This window comes from Amblyomma americanum, chromosome 6, assembly GCF_052857255.1.
Source record: "Amblyomma americanum isolate KBUSLIRL-KWMA chromosome 6, ASM5285725v1, whole genome shotgun sequence".
NCBI lineage: Eukaryota > Metazoa > Arthropoda > Arachnida > Ixodida > Ixodidae > Amblyomma > Amblyomma americanum.
Window position 1 is genome coordinate 144,718,965 of NC_135502.1, and position 18,725 is coordinate 144,737,689.

An 18,725-nucleotide genomic window follows, 5' to 3' on the forward strand; every position below is an offset into this window, starting at 1 on the left:
CAGGGTGGTCGCAAGGTTAAAACGCCCATGATGTCGCCAGTGTGGCATGCGCATAGAATGCAGACATGTTACACAGGCTTACCGTTGCTGACGTAGGACAGAACACGACGTTCAACCAATGCTACCTAGAGAGACACGGCTTAGACATTTCCTCCCTTACGCACGTAACAGCGGCGGTCAGCGTCTCCGTTGCGGTTCGAGATTGAGTCACGCTTGATTGAGCACGCATACCGTAGATGATTATCACGTCCCAGAAGTTAGAACTACTATCAAACGCTTATTTTGTCTTAAAATGCGAAAGGAGGCAATGTTTTGCTCTCATGTGTACTTATCACGGTTAGGAACAAAAAACTGAAATATCTGTCTAGATGCTGAACAGTAGCGTCGTCGCTTGCTCACTCAGACGTTAGTGACTACGATAAAAATTTAATTCCCGCACACTGAACAACATAGAGCAGCTGAACGACAACGTAGAACGTCGAGCCACTGCTTAGTTTTTAATAGCTAACGAAATAGTGCAGCTGTAAACGTAGAGTGAGGTGAACTAGTAGCTAAAGATTCACTGGAACAAACAGTGCGAATAAAACACGTACTGAAGAAACGCCAACGCAGGACGTCTTGTGTTGTCGTTTCTTCAGCCCGTCTTTTTTCAAGCTGTTTGGTCTTGTGCAGCTGCACAGATAAAAACAGTCGCAGATACAACACGGCGCTGACTTGCAGCTAGCAGCCTTTTTTTGTAATCATCGTTCGCACATAGACACGCCAAGATATTGAAAATTCAAAGGTAAAAAGAAAAAGATAAGAAAACTCAACTCATGAATTCTATATATGAACTGACAAGCATGAAACTTGACCGAAAAGACAAATATGGGCGGACGTGAAACTAATTTTCCGATAAAAAAATATGGATATATAGACATCTAACGCTAATGTGCTGGTAAACTGTTTATTAGCATTTCATCTTTTTAAAATAAATTAAACGAGCCTCTTTTCCGGACACAAAGGCACACGACGGCAGTCGGATCGAAAGGGCCTGTAGCTTTACAGGGCTTGTTTCCAGTCATCTCAGGCTGCAGTTATGAACAAAAAGCTCGACTGCTTGTGCATGTAACCACACTCTGGACAGGCTGCGTTTCCTGTGGTGTGAAAAAGTTGTGCCGTACGAACATGTTCAATCATCTGCTGTCACGAACTCGAGCTCCTTACTGTAAAATGTAAAGTTGAAAAACATCGAACGCATTTTTCATCTTTTAATGAGGCACATAAGGGATAGAAATGCCAACAATATGCAGCATGATTTATCGATTCAGAAGGTTCATCCCTGTTCGAAAAGGCCGCGTACATCAAAGGCTATGCAAATACCGAGATGCATGGCAAGTAGGAGTGTTGTTAGATGGCAGGTAGAAGGGTTTCTTAGGGCAGACATGGGAACTATCAACCTTGTGCAAATGAAGCAATAATGGATATATTTACAACGAAGAGCGTTTTCAATATTGCCAGTTGGAAAGTTGTTTCTGTATAGTCATGTATGCTGCGAAGGACGTGCTCAACGCCAGAAACCGCGCAGTATACTCAAGGTTGGCATAGAAACGGGTGAAAAGAAAAAATATGCGTCACTCTGAATTATTACAACCAAGAGATTTAGTTACGAGTTTCTCACACGGCAGGTAGGAATTAGAGTCACGAGTTTTGCATATCCTACTGGAAGAAACGGCGCGAATATCTAGCCAAACCGAAGAAACGAAAGTGGAGGACGCTGTTGCATATCGTTGCATGCAATATTTCAGTTTGGTTTCGAAGCCGCAACCGCCGTAGATTAATGGGAACTGTACGTAACGCCAATCGCACATCAGTAATTCACTGATAAATTCGCATGAGAACATTTCTGGTGAGTTACGCGGCTGACGTCAGCCGTGCTGGCAGGAAACACTGGTGCGGTAAGGCTTTTTTTCTGCACTGTCTAGTTTTCGTACCACATGGGTATTGCCTCGAAATTTAAGTGTTTTAGGCATCACCACAGTTATAGGCAACGCACCAGAGAACAAAGCTCACTTTTTTTCGTCGCTTTCATTGCCACTCACTACCACGAAACACATCGCCGCCGTCCTTGAGCGTGAATTATGTCTCAAGTCTGAGCACTTCGTCGCTTCCTCGGAGGAAGTGAGCGATGAAATTTCCAGACGACGACTCCTAAACGCATTCGGCTTTGAGAGCAAGCCCAATAGCGGTGAGAAACACTTTTCGGCATCAAAAAAGGTGCTGAATAAGAGAGCACGCCTGCACGAAATCGCAAGGCCTACAGCAGACTGTCACTGGAAAGCTACGTCGTTAAAGGTGCTGCTCGGTTTTCTCGCAGCGCTATGCTTTCGTCACTACACCGCTGGCCAGGCCTTGTCCATCTAGGTGGCATTGGTTTAACACAACCAACGCCTTTAATCGAAGCTAATCCAGTCTCGCCAAAGAAACCGGTCGTTGGTTCCAAAATAAAAGTGGCGCTTTCTGGCCCGTGTTACTCAGCCAAACTGGATGCGGAGGGCGGCTAGCGGCGACGCAGCAACCTGACCAGCAGTATATGCGGTTCGGCGTTTGCTTTCCCACCTGCTGTCGCGTGGTCAGACTTGATGTCATGACGGAATTAAATGGATTCTTACAAAATACAGCCCCAGATTTCCCTGGAATGATTATAGCCGCGCGCAGCCATTTCTACCACGTTCGAGGCTGTGTTAGGTGTGCGGGCACGTATTATGCAAAGTTTGCTGTAGCTTGAAAATTAGCATCTTCAAGAGCAACGGCCATTCTCCCGAATCCATCGAGCTCAGCTCCCGCTATTGTCGCTGCCCAGTTGCCCTTGTGGGGGGGCACAAGCTCGCCCATTGAACATTTTTCGATTTGGACGCACGCCTCCTTGTACTCGATCTCGGCTGACAGCCGTCAGAATTATGTGGAAGTAGTTTATTTGCTGTTTTCTAAGTATCAACACTTCAAAACGCTTAAAGTATTTTATTATTTGCAATATCGACTTCACATGAAAGGAATGAGCCATAAGTAGTATAATTGAGACCCTGAAATGTAAAAGATTCACGATGGGCGCATTGTGTTCCGTGTACTCGTAGCATGATTCTTGCAAAAATAAAAAAACAGATTTTTGTCTGACTAAAAATCATCGCCTGAAAGAGATTTAAAACATCTGAAAATATTTAACTCATACCCGAAGGAACCCTGGTGAATGCTGGTGATAATATGTTGGTGTTACGGACTCTCTGACGCAATGCTGGGATTTATGTTTGACAATTAACGGTCTGAAGGCGTAACAGTGTACCTAGTTTAGGCCATTTAACATTTCAGAATTTCGCCTTCTCGGCGAAGCTGGGTAATGAAGCCAGGTGTTAGTGTGACAGGCAGTTCTAACCACGGCGCAATAGACGAAGTTTTATGTGGGAACTTCGATGCACATCCACGCATGGCATACGCATCATCAGAGGCGCAAAACTTATTTGGAGTGCTAGTGGGCAGTGATCGAAGGCTGGGCTGGTGATAAGAGATCTGTTAGACTTCACACTTGTAGCTTTGTTGAAGAACGTATTTGTTAAGAGCACTGGTATTGTGCGCGCTATACCATCGGTAGAAGATAATGTTGCTGAAGCAAAAAAACGGAGATATTCTCGGGCCTCCAGCCGAACGCTAGATATTCTGCTGAGCTAATCGTAAACAGAGTGAAAAAAAAAAGACAGACGTGCTGGTGTTTTTGTTTTCGTTCTGAAAAACATCTTGTTTCCGTTGTTTTATCGTGCGGAAATAGGGCGGCGCGGACATTATAGAGAGGAACAGCTCAATGAATAGAATGCGAGGTCTTGTCGGTTTAAGTGCACAGATGCGGTGGAGCCGACTGCGCGGAGGCAACACTTTTGCGAAGAGAAAAGTAATCGCCTAACTGGAAACTTTTTACCCCAATTGTACACACACAGCCGCCGCGGTGGCTGAGTGGTTGCGGCGCTCGGCTGCCGGCCCGAAAGACGCGGGTTCGATCCCGGCCGCGGCGGTCGAATTTCGATGGAGGCGAAATTCTAGAGGCCCGTGTACTGTGCGATGTCAGTGCATGTTAAAGAACCCCAGGTGGTTGAAATTTCCGGAGCCCTTCACTACGGCGTCTCTCATAGCCTGAGTCGCTTTGGGACGTTAAACCCCCATAAACCAAACCAACCCAATTGTACACAGTCGCAATTTCCGCAAAGTTGGCATGAGGAAGTGCGACGGGTACCTCGGTGACGATCTTTACACGTGGAGCCTGTCCTCTCCTATGAAGACGACTTGTGACTCCGCCACTATTAACATAATTCTGTATTTCCAGTGCAGATATAAACTGTCCTTCCTTATTTTGTTATTACAGTTTTTTATTTCTGTGAATTAATGCCTTTCCTCGTGCCCATGAAAGTTTCGAGCAAATGCTTCCGACCGTCGAGCCATTGGGCAAACTGGCACCTGCTCTTACTTCACTGAGACGGTTGCACGAAATAAATGACTCCGCGCTGTTGCTACCGCGGCTGCTGTGCTGCTGTTTGGTTTCACCTAGACGCTGGGAGTCGCGTGGGTGTGCCGTGCTGCGTTAAGAGGCCACGATTTATAGCGCACGTCGCTGCTTCTTCTCTGTAGTGGCCGCAAGAAGGGCACCTAACGAGTTGCTGCTACACGCCCACGCCGCTCGTGATCGACCGGAGTCTGGAAAGAGTTATGGCGTGTTTGCCATCCCCAGGGTCGTTACGAGACGCCCGCGAGTCACCGAGGAAACCGCGGCAGCGGCAGTTGACGCCTCCTTTCTCTGCTGCTTAGGGTGTATGAGGAGTTTTCTGGAAAAGCAGCGCTGAACAGACAAGGACAGAGACGAGGCGACAAGGATAGCGCCCGTCCTTGTCGCCTCGTCTCTGTCCTTGTCTGTTCAGCGCTGCTTTTCCAGAAAACCATGTACCAACACGCCCAACTCGCCGTATTAACCAAGTGTATGAGGAGGTAATTTTCGGTGTCTCTTCGCAGTTATGACAACGCAGGGCGCCTATGATTGCACAGCGCAGTGGACTCCTTCACACTCGTGGATGCCTTTATTTCGAGCTTCGTGAGAATGAGAACAGGTAAGGTACACGGAGAAGCCAGTGGTTTTCATTACGCAAAGGCCAAACTTTGGGGCGCGCGTATTTCGTCGCTTTTCTTTCTTTTTTGCGGGGCAGAAATTTTGATTGAGGAAACTCCGATAAAAGCTGCAACAACGTGGTAGCACAGGTTGCTGCAAATTGAAATCACTTTACGGGGCCCAGTCATCCAGAAATGCTTTCGCCTAGAGCACTAACAGCGCGAAGAAAGCAAAAGAAAGGGGAAGGTTATTTAACACCTTCACTCAAAATAGTGCCACTTGGTTGCAACACATGGTATACAAAGATACAACAGACAATAAAGGGCGGCACACCTTAAATTGTTTTTTGTCTTGCACTCTAGGGTCATGTTTGCTGTATTGTAACAGGGAAATGCGGGCTAGTTGGTGGCTCCGCGTTTTGTCCTGTGCTTTCTTCTCTTTGTCCCTCGTCGTTTTTCAAGGTTGCAATATGCACTTTGTCGCTTTATTGTACCAAAAACGTGTCAGTGCGATCTAGTGAACAGTTTTTACTCCCGCGTGTTTTGTCCGTCGTCTTTTATTTTTCTGGCTGTGTTGTGCCCCGTACTGCAGGTTTAACCCTAAGAGATGCCTAATAAAAAAAAAAAAACACTTGGCTTTTTGGGTCAAAACGCAAAGATAGCCTACTATTCGAGCCTACACACTAGAAAGGCAAGAAGAGTTATTACGCAACTTATAACAGAGGCGTTTCTTAAAAGGCACCTCTTTTACTTTTCTACATGTCAACAAGATGACGTAGACCACTGCGGAAGAATTGCACTAAGCACAGAAATACACGATGGCAAAAACATTCTCAGTGCAGTAATATCGAGAGGTGCCCGTGCACCAGTACTGCACCAATGCGTGAAAAACGTGACTGGTGCACTGGACAATAAACGTCAGCTCAGCAGAATGTGGAAAAATCGCGGATCTACCTAGGATAACGTTTGACGCAGCTTTTGAGCAAATATTAAGTAGAGAGTATTTGAGATTTACAACATTTTTCCTGGAGAGGACACGAAGAAACCAAAGGTGGAAATACCCTGACGTGTTGAGGTGTCGGTGAAGTCGGGTATCAGTAGGTTTTAGCTATGTAGCTCAGAGCGCTCTGGAGTGTCGCAGCCTGTGGCATAGGGTTCTGTTTAGAAGGGCTCTTGACGCATCCATGGAGGTCCTAACATTGGGAGCGGTGAGAACAAGTGTTGTTCTCATCTTCTAATGGTCTGGAAGACAAAGTGTCTTAATAACCGCACAACATGGCCAAGAAAGAGTGTTCTTGAGCTTTAAACTGTTCGCAACGGCTATAGTAGGCCTTTCGTATTCTAGAAGTTGATAAAATTGCGCGACTGACGCCTGGAGCCCTATTAAGATAACGAAGTTTCGGAAAGCATTGGCAAGCATAATCACTCAAGTTAACACCGTCTAATTATTTGAAGTGCGAAGGGTGTAAACAGCCGCACAGCATGGCCCAGAAAGAAACCATTTGGGCTTCAAGCTATTCACACGGCTGTACAAGGCGCTTGTATTTTAGCACTTCCTAACAAGTTCGAGACTGATACATGGAGTGGAATTCAGATAATGGAGTTCCTCCCCACAGCTGCTAGCGTAATCAATTTAGATGAAACTATCTAACATAATCTAGCAGCAGAAAGGGCAGGTTTTCTTTCTACCTACTCCGTCAGCGCCGAAACGTGACTTTATCATTTTTTCGTTGGGATAATATTGCCAAGGTCACTCTGTAACGGTCATGATTACGGGAAGCAGCTTACACAATGCTAGGCATTCCTGTAAGTCAGGATTGTGAACTTTCCACATTATTCTGAACCAAATTGATGCCGGGTAAAGTAATATGTAAAACTTTGCTGCGACCACTATGATAAACTTAAAAAAAAGCGATCTTAGCGGCATTACCTCTTCTTACGAAAGTGTTGAATTCATGGTTGTCAAAAAAAGAACAATAATATACGCCAAAAGCTACACTTCATTGTCACTTAGCGCGTGTAAATCTAGTTCGGCCCCGAGACCCGCACAACAACCCTCAGTGCAGCGCGCATAGTGGCTGAGAAGGCGTCGCTCCGTCGGGAACGATTAGCAGTTTAGTCCGCCTTGCATTTATGTGACCAACATCGAAATTCCGCCGCTAACTATACGGATGAGCATCCATAGTTGCCAGCAATTTATCGTCACACATTATGCTGGTTTGTATAATTGAAGAACCCTTCCGAATGCTCCTCGACGAAGCTTGAGAGTTCAAGGGCTCGCCATCACAGGCTTCTACAACTGTGGGCGCACGTACTGCACCACAGACTGGTTTTTGGAACCCCTGTCAACGGCCCTTCAAAAGAAAATCATGAGAATGCATTTATTTGACAGGTAAGCACTGCTGCTTGCACAAAAGAGCTGCACACGAGATTTGAGATACCACCTTTTATCGACTGCCTCAAAAGTGAAATACATTGAAGTTAAATTTCATGTCCCGTTTTCTTGTTTAGTTTCTCGTGATAAGCATCGGGGCAGTCGACGCATACTTTATCTGGAAATTTCCGCAAAGATGAAGTTTCTTTCTGTTGCGCTCCGAATGTGTGCTCCGCCTCCCCCAAAAAGGCGAGTCCAGCATGTACTAACCTCTGCCTACCTTGAGCTCCCAGAAGGCCTCCACGGGCCAGAAGCCTTCCTAGTAGCTGAACAAAAAGAACGACAGTGAAATGAAATTCAAATAAGCAATGAATCTAAAATTTAAATACAACCCCTTCCGGCAAGGTAGATTGGTCGCATCACATCGTATGATTCCTTGTCACATTTTTAATTCCACTTATGGGCATCGGCTTTTTCTGACTAAGAGTTTATAAAGTTTATCGGTTCATACCAGTGGACATCAAGTTCAAGTCACGCTTTGTGTGCCTTTTGGCTGTTGATCAAGTGTACATGTTGTGTCCTTAAGTAATCTCTGACGTGGATTGAATGAAAGTAGAGCGCATCCGTGTTTCTTCTTTTGTTTGGAAGATCGAATAAGATTTTGTTGAAATCGTGAAGTTTTTCTCGGTGCTGTGTCTCTATGCTAAGCTGTTCTCAAAATTGATGAGTTTTCTTGCGAGCCAACAGATTTCAAATCACTAATGAGTCATCACGGTCGTAGATGATAGCTTCCGCAATGTAAGATGTTGTTGGCAATTTCTAGGTGTTATAATTACAGTTTCATATCAGACTTTTTTTTATTTGTCGTCCCGGCTATGCCCAGTGGACGGGTTGCCACTGAAGCCTTCAATCATATCAAGGGTGCTGTCACTTCTAGGCGAATATGTAGCATAAGGGCAATATTATTCAGCACTCACCCAACAAATTCTTCGATTGCAAAGAGGCGCGCCGCGCAATGTACGGTGGCAGCCTCCAATATTATTAATTACTCAAGTATAGATCAACTTTGTGTACAGAATCATAGCTGGTGGGAAACAGTTGAAAATACAAAAATACGGGCGCCTACTAAACAAAAAGCTACCCTGCAAATACCAGCTCAAAAAGAGAAAAAAAGTTCTTAGCAATTCAGGAAAAAAAATTAAGCACCGTGTCAAGTGTAGTAACAATAATCAGTTTAGGTGTTCTTCAAATGAACATAATTATTTCTGCATGAGAACATCACCGGTGAGATTATAAAACTCAGGGATGGCCGTAGGAAAAAGCAATATTAAAACAATTAACTCAGAACTTTAATGCTGTCATTGCAAGAGAATGGCGATTTCGATTTCGATACCCCGAGGAATAAGTAAAAATATGAGAGATGCTCGCATTAAAATGATTATTAATTATTTGAAAGAAGAGTTTCAATAATAATAATAATTGGTTTTTGGGGAAGGGAAATGGCGCAGTATCTGTCTCATATATCGTTGGACACCTGAACCGCGCCGTAAGGGAAGAGATAAAGGAGGGAGTGAAAGAAGAAAGGAAGAAGAGGTGCCGTAGTGGAGGGCTCCGGAATAATTTCGACCACCTAGGGATCTTTAACGTGCACTGACATCGCACAGCACACGCGATTTCTATTAGTAATGGAGGGAAAGCTGCTTCTTTTTTAGATCACTGACTGATGCACTCCCATATAAGTTATAAACCTTACTCCTTTTTTTTAGTACTTTCCAGTTTATTAATTTTTGTGCTTGTGGAGGGTTTCAGATACTTACTGCGTATTCTAAGATGGGTTTAAAAATGGCCAGGCTTAGCTTCGTTAAGCCAAGAATGCGTTGCATATCTCGATGGAGTTCCGTGCTGCTCCGTTGACTCGATAGGCTATTGACTCGATCGCCATTGAAACTGCCCGTGTAGCAGCGCTCGATCGCCTTTGAGTCGATAGACTATCGGTTCGAGGGCCCTCGAAATGCCCGTGTGAGAAGGGTATAAGACTGTCCCGGCGAAGGAGCGCAGCTCTTTTATACATATGCCGTGACGTCAATCATAGTGCAGCGCCCCTAGCGGGAGGAACGGGAGTCAGGTGGTGCCTGCGGCCGCGCGCGACCGCGCCAGTTGGGGCCCAGCTTTTCCTCCGTGACGTCACGCGCCGGCGCAGCGCCCCTAGCGGGAGGAGCGGGAGTCAGGTGGTGGCTGCGGCCGCGCGCGACCGCGAGAGTTGGGGCCCAGCTTTTCCTCCGGCTGTCGTGACGTCACGTCACGTGGTTTGGTGGCTGCCCGGCCCCGCCCAAGGGCTGAACTGAGTGATTGCAATATGCAACGCATAATAATCGTGCTTTACGAGAGGAGGCGTGTACCAGGGGTAGCTATAAATGTTGACCGAGCGTCGTAACAAACAAAGCCTTCGAAAAGCGTATGCTGAAACATGATCAAGATGCTTGGTCCAAGAGAGGTTTTAGATATACATAGGCTAGGTGCCGATATTTTGTAACTTCATGAAAAAAAATGTTAGTAGCAACGTAGCGATAAAAAAGCGGAATTTGTTTTAGTGTTATTCGCATAAACCCAGTTTTTTATAAGTTAATTGACATTTTCCAGCTCTCACACCAAGAAATTATTTACGAAGAATCATTATTTAGTCTCATTTGGCCTTGAGTTCACAGGCATAGGTTGGGAGCAGCTGGCAAAGGACCGGGTTTATTGAAGAGAGATAGGAGAGGCATTTGCCCTGCAGTGGGTGTGTTAAGATGATGATGATGATGATGATGGTCTTGAGTTGAACCTATTTTCTTATACAGGACGCAGTCGTCAGCATATAACTTAATACGCAAGTATGAGTATTTAACAATATCATTAATAAATATCAAAAATGCCCCAGTGCGCCCCAGTGAGGATGGGGCACACCTTCAGCCTCACCCAACATGTCCTGGAGGCATTGAAAGGACAATGTACTGACTTCTGTCAACCAAATATCTTTTTGCGATCCCCAAAAGGTACTTAGTGAAATGAACAAATACCCTGCTATTTTTTTCATTTGGTTATCTCACATTCTAATTATCCCACATTCCGATGGTAGACCACGGCCTCTGCGAGATCTGAAATCTGGGCACGGAATATAGTCAGTACACTGTCAAGTAACACCTCGACAAACACGACCTGCCGAGTCGCCAAGGTGGTATGCAATGGTAATGATGGGGGTGACATTAACTGAGCTCTACAGCTTTAATTAAAGCTATAGATGAGAGCACTAGGTGGTTGTAAAAGTGCTACAATTAAAATAAAACTGGCGGTATCTTTCACAGGTACCAGCAGACGCTTTTGCCAGCAGCAATGCTACCGATGGCAGCCCTACTGCCAGTATAAGGGCAATCTGCGTCTGTGAAACAATTGTTGAGATGATGAGAAAGCAAGCGCCAGAGCAAAACACTTTAGTAGCGAGTTATTAGTAGGAACTAGTAAGACTCCAGAACCGTGGCTGCTGCCAAATGCAGAGCCGTCCCCACAGAGGTTACCTATGGCACCGCTTCTTTGAGCATGGGGTCGGCGTTAGTTGTCTTATTTCTTTTTACAAAACCATCTGAAAGGTAATCAAGCAAAGCTAAGCAATAAAAGCGACTTGATTACTGAAAGCGCGAAAAGTACGCGGTCTTAAGTTGGCATGAAGAAAGATAACTACCTTCATGAAGCTGAGGGTAATCTTGAAATTCAGTATATTCACTACAGACGTCTACCATGTCAGAAGAAACAAGAAAACACATCGTGGCGCTATTATCCGCTCAGACCTCAACTTCTATACCACTTTAAATTATTATTACCTGATTAAACCACATGCTCTGCCCTTAGGTTTGTACGCGAATTGGTGGGTTTTACGAAAATATGCCAATATTTTGTATACTCATCTTTGGCAGTAGGGAGTACTTTCAAGGCAAGTGTCAATTATACATCCGGCGTGAAAGCGCCCACCAGGCTGAAGCAATCAGCGCCTCCACGGCCAGCACCTACTGGCAATATACTTACGTACGCGCACGGAGAAACCAGTTCCGGGCGAAATTTAAATCTATTTCAAATGCAAATTCAAATTTAAATTATTTATTTATTCATGAAAACACAATAAAGTCCATCGCAGGAGAGAACCTAGGCGGTGGTACGGCTAGAGGCAGCATTCGCAATAGGAGCCAGAATATCTCGCCTACAGTCATTGCAGTCACAACCGTTCTTTTAACAATATTCAACAGTACGTTTCTGAAGTTGTTCATTATTAGCCCACCACGAGTGAACATACTATGGCCATTAGCTAAGTCGTCCCAGCAAGAAACTCATTATTTACATAACTCACACAAACACTCATCTTTATAAAATCCACTACAATGGTTTCGGCTCCGATAATTCCAATGCGTTTTTTTTTCATTTTTTTCTCTCTTGTATGCAGGTTTTTTAAGTATTTGTTATTTTTCTACTTCTAATTATATTAACGCCGCTTTACTTGGTGGAATGGGTTAGGAAAGCGTTATTTTTAGTCGCTCTATTATTCCCACCATGGTATAAGTATCCATCAGAGCACCGCTTGATAGAAACCATCGTAGCAGTAAGGCAACTGCGACTAAGCCGAAACCACGTATATAACACTTGGTAAGTGTGCTACGGGTGGGATGAGTAGTTTTGAAAAGTTGAAATTTTTTTTTCGAAGAGCGGAGGAAAATACGACTTTCTACTGGCTAAAAAAATATCTGCGGTTGAAGCCATGATGGGCCTCCCCGGGAGGCTCAACGCGAAAGATGGCGTGAGGCAGGCCGTCTACGCGAACGACATCCCTCTGTGGTCGTCGGGTGGAACTGTTGGAGAGATAAAAGACGCCCTACAACAGGCAGCGTGAGCGGTACATAAGTATGCCGAAGAGTGCGGACTTAGGTGCGCATCAACAAAACGAAAGCTCCTGCACGTAACGGGGGGACAAAATTTGCAAGCAGCGGTGGCCAAGTGGCTGAGCATCCGCCTCGCATGCGGGAGGTGCGGGGTTTGATCCCCAGTGCCGCCGGGTACCCACTGGTGATAAAATCGGTACAAGCTTTCCACTGGTCTGGGGATCGACTTATTAACAATGAAATGCTTGGGAAATGGGTCTTTGACCCCACCTTGAGAAGCCGAAGCTACCTTGCGTCTTGGCGCTCTTTGGCCATTGATGCGCTTGCGCAAAAAAAAAATCATAGTCATCATCATATTCATCATCAGCAACATTCAAATATGCATAGATGAAACTCAGGTCTTCGAGGTAGAAACTATCCGCGTGTCAGAGCTAAGAATCAACAAAAAATATTACAACGGACAGCGATAAACAAACTAAAGACCACGTGCGAGCAAATCAGCAGGATGATTGGCAGGGTATCTGGCAAGCACGGTGCACTCTTCGAAAAGGAGACGTTACGCCTGGTGCAGGCTTTCGTAATTAGCAGAATAAAATATACAGTGCCCAACCTCAAACTGCGGCAGAGCGACAAGAAGAAATTAAACGTAATAGAGCGGCCATCAAGAAGGCTACCGGACTGGACTCCCCTCTAAGACGCCACTGACCGCCTTCTCCACGTTGGAATGCATAACACGCTCGAAGAGCTACTCAGCGCTCACTAAACAAGTCAAATCACGCGGTTATCAACGGCCAAGGTTAGTAGATGAGCCCTTGAGGACCTACACATAACGCTGTCACACGCAGCGATAATAGAGGGGAATTTTCCAAAGACTGGAGAAATAAACCACTAATTAAATCAATACCAATAAACATGCATCTCGAACACAATCAAGGTAGGAGAGAAGGCAGAGCCAAAGCTATCAAGAAGCACTACGGCAGCAAAAATGGCTCGTTTCATGCAGACGCGGCGGGTCCTACGAGAGAGGGCATCTTCACCGTCGCGGTCACACAGGAGGGAGAGCACGTGGATGGCCTCTAAGTGAAAACTGGTAACGTTCCATTAGCCGAGAAAGTGGCAATATCGCTCGCAGCCACTCGCTCTGACGCCACGTACCTAATTTATTATTCTCCACACGACTGTCAGAATTATATGAGGGGGAGTACAGCATCGCTTGCCAGCAAAATTTCTGCAACCGAGCAACATATCTCAGTCCTGAGAACAAAATTGGTACCGGTGCCCGGGCACGAGCGAATAGAAGAGAACGAGGCTGCTCACACAGTCGCCTGAGCGTCTCTCCCCCGGACTTGCACTCAATTCCCAGACTCTGTCGGGGCTACGACTTCTGCGGACATGACAGCATATCTGCGCCTCAGTAGGCATACGTTCCCAGAACCCGCCAAGGGCCTGGATATAACTGAGGAACGACACCTCAGAAGGCTGCATACGTGGTCGTTTCAAAGCCCTGCGATTTTAAAACAAATAGACCCGACCTTTTTTTTTGGTACCGTAAGTTTGTGACACGTGGGCAGACGCAGGCCTGTCAGAAAAATTCAGAAATAAAGAAAATAACTAAGCGACATATCGATAGAGGGCTGGGAGGCGACCCTGTCCGACTGCTTGGACCTGGAGTCCCGGAGGGCTGTGCTTTAGAGAGCGAGGGGCAGTGGCTACCGCCAATGGTTTCCCGGAATAAGGAGTATATACCACCCAGTCAAGGGAGCGGCGAAACCCTCCACTTTCCTCCAGAACCCACCCCAGTGAATCCAATAAAGTTTTTATCACCACCACTGCTTGTGGTTGAACGCAATTAAACGAAGTTTGTCGAGGGATAACTCGGTTTAGGTTGGATTATCAAAGAACGAGACATTTGTTTGCAAAAATTTTGCTTTTTTTTCGTAGGTAGACATTCGCGCCATCTGTCGCCGAACTCGCACTGATCTATCCGCTTGTCGAGGGTGCGGCGGTCTCCATGAGCCCGCTGCGCGGGTGCCAGTGCCATCCATTGAGAGGCGCTGTTCGCTTCGCAAGACGTGGAAGGCGCGCCATTGGCCCCACAGTTTTCTTGCACTTTCGTCCGTGCGCCGGTAGCTCCAAGCGGGGCGTGCCCTTGGCTGAGCTTGTAGGGTAAATTGACGGAACGGGCTATTCTCTGGGTTTGTATGTCAGGAACAGAGCTTTCGCGCTAAAAACACCTGCATACACGAAAGGTATCAAGAGTTTTTTTCTTGAAAATAACAGAGCTGCTTATCTAGACAATACAATGGAAGACATGAAAGGGCGCGTGCCATTCGTCTAAACATGTAGCGCAGTTAAATTTCAAGAAAAGAAGAATTCATGACTAACTGGCCCCGCAACGTGTTATATTAAGGTACCAAAAGTGATCATCGCTTGCTGGTTCGCGAAAAAAAATAGATTTTTGGGGAAAGAAAATAGCACAGTAATTGTCTCGCATATCTCCGTGGACACCACAACCGCGCCGTAAGAAAACGGAGGAAGTTGGGAGTGAAAGAAGAAAGAGAGAAAGAGCTGCTACAGTGGAGGGCTCCGGAATAATTTCGACCGCGATTTTCTCTTCGGGAAATTGCTTTCTCTCCATAAAATTGGAGGGGTTCAGTTTTGCAGAAAGGGATATTTCTCAGAGTTTATGGTAATTTTTAGAACCTAAATTTCCTCCCTTTCTCCACAGTGAACATAATGTCAAGAAGCTGTAGGGAAAAGTTCCTGAAATAAAGAATTTCTCACTTTATCGAGGGAAATTCTAGGTTACGGCATCGAACATGACGCTTCAAGAAATACAGGCACCAGCATGAAGGTACCACGATGGTGTTCACTTTCCGCCAGGGTTACAAAGCGTGCTTTATGTTGGGTGAATGCTTGAGGATCTTTTCGCGCGGCTTTTCGGACAGGATCTGGAGAGCGTTCGCAACCCGTAAGACCCGCCGCCGGTTTGTGGGTCGCATTTAAGTATGCGAGGTCTTGTGATCATAGCGGTTTAGCGGAAGGCGTCCCAAGACGGTCCCGTCGTCTGTTCAACAAGCCACGCATTGATTAATGCGAAAGCAAGGCACCGCAGTGGCTCACTAGGTATGCTGCTCGACTGCTGACCAGAAAGACGAGGGTTCGATCCCAGCCACGGTCGCATTTCGATTGAGTCGAAATGTTAGAGGCCCGTCTACTGTGCGATGTCCGTAAAAGCTAAAGAAACCCAGGTGGCAAAACTTTCCGGAACCCTTCACTACGGCGTCCCTCATATCCTGAGTCGCCACATAGACGGGTTTTTGCTCGACGAGACAAGCAAGGCTTTCGCCTTAAAGAAATTCTTCCGAAGATGCAGAAATGGACCCCAGAACTTTCATATTGCGAGGCGAGCACCCTACCCGCAGATCGCAAAGCCGCCTTGCTTCTTGACGAACAGACTTGAACCTAGTGTATGCGTTGCCTCGATTCTGTGCGCTAATCAGTAGTTGCGCCATTAGAAAGGAAGGTAAACATAAAAAGAAAAGTAGAAATAAAAATGCAAAGTAAATGCCGGTCTTATTAAATCAACACAAACAGGTAGCCTTCATATCCCCTAAAGAGCTACGAGTACACTTTTCTCAATTGTAATTGATAAGAATCTATTGTTGTGATAAATCATGCAGCAGGTCTGTATTTTCTGATGTCTTCTACTACTCAGTGTTTGTAATTAATGTTAGCGTACTCTGCCACCAATGTCTGCTGCCGCTTTGTAAACGGCTCCAGGGCCCCTGTCAAGTTGTAGGCAGCAACTTTTAGCCCTGGAGACCATCCAGTTTTCTGGTGAATAAAGAATTGAATTGAAAGAAGCGATTATTTCGCATTGAAAGCGCGTCAGTCTTCTTAATTGACCTCTATAAATTTTTCTCCCGCCTAATGGCACCATTGACGATGAGCAAGAGTACCGCCCACTAGTAAAATTTCATGAGCGAACAGTTATCTCCGTGGGTTTCCCAGTGTGTTCTCTCCACGGCGCCTTTCCTTCTGCCCATATTCTCCTCTTTTCCTTTGCTCTTCTTCGCACTCTTATTCACCGCCGCCCCAGTCTATCCTCCATGAAGGGATCTGGGTTCAAACCTGACCGCAGCGGCCGTGCTTCTGTGGAGGCGAAACGCAAAAGGTGCCTTTGTGCTGTGCGATGCTAGTGCATGCAAATGATCTACCAGTGGTCGATATCATACCGGAAGCCTCCACTGCAGCACCTATTTCTCCTTTCACTAGCACCTTTCTCTCTTTCTTTATGGCGTGGTTGAGGTTTTCACCAAGGAGTAAGACGGTTAATGTGCCTTTTCCTTTCTTTAAAAAGCGCTTCTATTTTCTATGGTGAAGGAAGGAGGCATGATGAAGTGATCACAACGGCGGTGATAGCACAAAATTGAGAGAAGTGGGCTACCATAAGTAGCGTTGTAATATATTTTCTTGGTAACCTCGCACCGTCACTTTTAGTTTAAGCAAACTCCTAAACAATGTCAAGTGAAACGAAAATTGACGTGGGATGCTTTGAAGCCAGGTTCCAGAAACGTGCCCAGGAAATGTAGGGTAGACTCACTGCAGAGTGATCCAATGGAGAAAATTCTCTCCAGCTTGTCAATCATTGAAATGTTGGAGTGTTGGTGATAGAACCGAGCCTTGTGGAGTACTTTTGTTGCCCAGCCTTATGCATTTGTCGTCTTTTTCTACTAGGCTGATAGTAACTGTTCTCTTTGAAAGAAAGTCCTTGACGTAGTTAAATACCTTTCCCCCTACATTTTGAGTTTCTAAGAGTTCTAGTAAGGCTGCATGGTCAACGTTGCCAAAAGCTTTGGCCACGTCTAGGCCGACTATTACTCTCGTATCTGCCGTTTGGTTGCCTAACACTTGCTCTTTAAGTTGAAGCAAGTCACGTTCAGAAAAATGTGTCCTGAATCCGATCGCCGTGTCGGGATGAAGTTTGTGTTCTTCCTGGAACCTGTTAAATCTCGTTTGAATGACATGCTCCATTAGCGTACCTGCACATGAGGTAAGCGAAATAGGCCTCAGGTTTTCGGGACTTAGTTTCATACCTGGTTTCGGAATAAGGACTAGGTTGGCCTCTTTCTGAGTAGGTGGGATTCTGCGTAGGTGCGTTTAAGTTCTGAGTATGGTTAACTCCGCTCTAACCTCTCCGATGGTGATGAGCGCATCCAGAATAGGATTCTCTGCGCCCTTGCACTCGAGAAGTGTGGGGGTGTCCATCTCAAGTACCTCTTTCTCGCTTCAGAGATAAGTTGGTTGTTATTGCCTTCGTATTTATATACGAGTTTCTGTCATTGTTGGCGTACCTCATACTTTGTCTAGTCCGCGTCTAAGAGATGTCTGAGCATTTTCCACGTGTTGGCCCTGCTGCATCTGCCGCCCATCTTCTCGAAGATGCCACCCCAGTTTCGTCTTATTTAGTTCAACACGGGCTCCTCGATATCTCGGTTCTGTTTGGCTAGGAGCATGCATATTTTTCTGTTCCCCTTTTCATGAGCAAGTTTTGCTTCCAGCTCCCTTTTCGTGCGCCACAAGCCTATCATGCGCCTGTCAAAAAGTTGTTGCCTTTCCTCTGCTTCCACCTCTTCGGTGGCTTTTTTAACTGCCGCGAGATTGTCTGTTCCCCAGGATTCTATGTCCCTGATTTCGTCTTGGGCATGAAGATTCGCCCTCAATGGATTCCAATTTACCGCTGCGACCTTTTTGGGTTTCGGTGAGGGCGGTCCGTCTTCTACCACGATCTGAATAATATTGTGGCCACTTCCTAGGTCCTCCACCGTGTTACACCACCTGGTCGTGATTTGGCCTCCGGTAAGTGTTAAGCCAGGTGTAGTTTCCCTACTGACGCTATTGCCCTGTCTTCTTGGTTTGATGGAGTCAGTGATTAAGATATAGAAGGACTCAAGCATACAAAATAAGCTGATGACCTCACCCTCTGTGTTATAAGACGCAGTGACGCGCACATCGAAAGTACTCTCTAAAGAGCGATCGATGTGATTAATTCGTACCTAAAACAACGAGGATTCAAATGTTCTGCGGAGAAATCGGAAGCGCTATTCCTCGGTCCACAAAAGAAACAGAGCCCCATGAACTTAGGATAACGCTAACGGTAAACGGGGACAAAATACCCTCAGTATACATGATTGGGATACTGGGTCTTAGGACACAGACTAACGGTAAGAACACCAAAACCATATTAAAACTCGAATCGAGTGTAGACCAGACGTGTAGGATACTCAGAATAAAAGCAAACAAACAGGCGGGAATGAAGGAGA